Raw genomic sequence first — 3,270 nt, 5'->3', positions numbered from 1 at the left:
TATCAGTTGACCATAGATAGATGGGTGTATTTCTGGGTTCTCAGTTCTGTTCCATTTGTCTATGTACCTGTCACTGTACCAGTAATGATGTTTTGGTTCCTACCACTGTTGTAGGAGCTTCTGAGGTCGTAGAGCGCCATGCCTCCCAGTTCATTTTCATTTTTGTATTTTTTTTTTCGAAATGCACTTTGCTTATTTGGGGTCTCTTTTCTCTCTAAATAAACTTGACAATTTCCCTTTTGATTGCCTTTAAAAAATGAATTTGTTGTCTATATTGTCATTGTGTTGAACATGTAGCTTGCTTTTGGTAGGATTTTCATTTTCACAATATTGAGTCTTTGTGTATCACGGAAATGTTCTGTAGTTTTCTTTGTATATGTCTTTTGTATCTTTAGTTAGGTTTACTCTCAAGTATCCTGATTTGTGGTTGGCTATTCTAGACAGTATTGCTCTCTTGGTTTCCTTCTCTGAGTTCTCTTTATTACTGTACAGCAATCCCACTGATTTTTGGATATTGATCTTTATCCTGCAACTCTATTATATTAATTTATTAGCTCTTACAGTTTTTTTTAATTGAGTCCTTGGGGTTTTCTCTGTACACTATCATATCATCTACACAGAGCAACAATTTAACTATCTCTTTGCTGATCAGGATGCCTTTTATATCCTTCTCTTGTTGTACACTTTTATTAATGATAAAATCACAAGGTTTACTAGTCCTTTGTTTTACCCTTTAATTACCTTCTAACACAATGTTTGTAGATTTGCAATTGCCACTGTCTGTGATGTCAAATATTTTATTCTATCAAAGATTAAGTCTTTATTTTCTCCTGAGAAGTAAATTGGTATCTGGAATGAAATATCCTTTTCTTCTTCCGTATTTTCTCTTTTTTAGTGGCATGAGTTCTAGCTATGAAATTTCATAGAAAATGTCAGGATGTGCTTATGGCTTTGAGCTGGCTAATACAGGTTTGGAAAACCTATATATGTGTGCCTGTAGATTGAATTTATTTGAATTTTTTTTTTACATTCCTAGTTTCTTTACTATATTGCTACATTCTCCACTGTCTTATGTTTCATTTAAAAACAAACCAACCACCCAACAAGCAAACAAACCCAAACACTAATCTCAGAACTAAGTTGCAACTATTTCCATCATATTTCTTTCAGGAAATTAAGAACATCATAAGCTTGTTTAGCTGATATTTTACTTTGCCAAGAAACTTGATTTAAAGCTAAAAGGTAGTTAAACATACTCCTAACACCTCCTGAACCTTACTTTTCACATTATTTTTATGGTTGTTTTCTTTTCTTCCTATAATTATCGTTATTATCATGATAAAATATATACAGGATAACACATTTACCAGTTAAACAAATTCACTTGAATAAGTCGGTAACATTGATTACATTCACTATGTTGTGCAAACATTGTCACTATCCTGTTCTGAGTTTTTCCACCACTATTAACAGATACTTAATGTTACGGTAGAATTATTTTAAGCTTTATATTACCTTCTCACTTACAGCACACAAGGTGTGTATCTGCATGATATAGAGTGTTGATGAATCTTCCTCTGATCCTTATGTCACATTCCTATTTAAAGTGCCCAGCTTCTTCATTAATTATTTGCTCAGAATACAGACTGAAAAGGTATAGAGAACAAACACAACCCTGATACACACCTTTCCTTATTTTAAGCCATGCAGTGCCTCTTTGCTCTGTTCAGACATCAGCTTCTTAGTCTGGGTACAAAGTTCTCAGTACAATTAAGTGTTCTGGATTCCTATTCTTCTCAGTGTTATTTATTATGTGTTATGCTCCATGCAGTCAAATGTCTTTGCATGGTCAACAAGTTATTCTGGTTTTCTCTGCTTTCAGCCAGGATCCATCTGACTTCAACAATGATATCTGTGCTGTCATGGCTTCTTCTAAGTCCTGCTTTAATTTCTGGTAGTTTCCTGTCAATGTACTATTCCAACTGGTTTTGGATTATCTACAGCAATATTTGCTGCAAGTGAGGAGGACATGAAAGGCTTTCAGTATTTCAGCATCAAGAGAACAATGGTCATCATCACAAGACTAACAGTCAACATCATGTTAAATAGAGAAAGGATTGAAGCTGCCAAAGATTGAATCTTGCTTAGCTCAGTAACAACACCCTTAGTGCTGGCAGTGGGTCAATCAGACATATTGCATTAGAAAAGTCTGCTGTCGGCCGCAGCAGGCTCTGGAGCCGCGATGCCTATAGGAAGGTGGAAAGGTGGCCACAAAGGCCGGGCAGGGCAGTACAAGAGCCCAGAGGAGATCGATGCGCAGCTGCAGGTTGAGAATCAGAAGGCCAGGGAAGAAGAAGAATAAGAAGGTGGAGATGGAGCTGCAGGTGGCCCCAAGAAGGAGAAGAAATCTATAGACTCAGATGAGAGCAAAGAGGATGATGACTACCAGCAAAAATGCAGAGGTGTGGAAGGGCTCATCGACATTGAGAACCCCAAGCGGGTGGTACAGACAACCAAAAAGGTGAGGAGAGCTTCCGTTCGTCCAATAGATTGCAACTTAGTGGCAAGTGTGCGGGCCCGGGGTGGATGCTGACAAGTTTGTGACATCCAGTCCCAGTCTGTGTTGCCTGGGTGCTCGCTCATGAGAAGGGGCTGTGTCCTGGGTTCCTGAGGGTCCCAGCGCTTTCCTTCCTTTCCCTCCACCCACTCACCTGACCAAGGCTCCCTTTTAATCCTACCCATCAGTCAGTCATTTCAGGAAACCTCTGTTTACTGTGCAGCACCCAGGAAAACAGCTCTACAAACTCAACTTGTATATTTGGCAGATTAAGCTTGAAATTATCTTTAAAAAAAAGTCCACTGTCAGAGACCTTTACAAAATACTTAAGAGCAATAATGTCAGTTTGAAGACTAAAGTGTGTCTGATTCAGGCCATGGTCTTCTCAGTCACCTTCTACACATCAGAGAGCTGGACGATGAATACAAATTAGAAGAATTATTTATGCCTTCATGATGTAGTGCTGAAAAAGAGTTCTGCCTGTCTCATGGACACAAAAGAACAAGCAGATAAGACTTTGAGAAAGTGCAACCAAAATGCTCTAAGAAGGCAAAAATGGTAAGGCTTCATCTCCCATACTTCTTATATGTACCTAGGTGAGACTATTCCTTGGAAAGGGGCATCATACTTGAAAAGGTGGAGGGTTAATGATGAAGAAGACCTTTAATGAGCTGGATTGAGACAATGACTGCAACAATGGGCTCAAATGTGTC

The 3,270-nt window shown here is 38.5% G+C and overlaps 1 pseudogene; it reads left to right on the top strand.

Annotated features, from left to right (window-relative positions):
- The first annotated feature begins 2,242 nt into the window (after nucleotides 1-2,242).
- LOC102843069 lies at nucleotides 2,243-2,593 on the top strand (annotated as a pseudogene).
- Nucleotides 2,594-3,270: the final 677 nt, after the last annotated feature.

The sequence above is a fragment of the Elephantulus edwardii genome, unplaced genomic scaffold (assembly GCF_000299155.1).
Source record: "Elephantulus edwardii isolate Elephantulus edwardi_28Jun2011 unplaced genomic scaffold, EleEdw1.0 scaffold00021, whole genome shotgun sequence".
NCBI lineage: Eukaryota > Metazoa > Chordata > Mammalia > Macroscelidea > Macroscelididae > Elephantulus > Elephantulus edwardii.
Note: the sequence above shows the minus strand (reverse complement) of the source record. Positions and strands in the feature narration are given on the sequence as shown.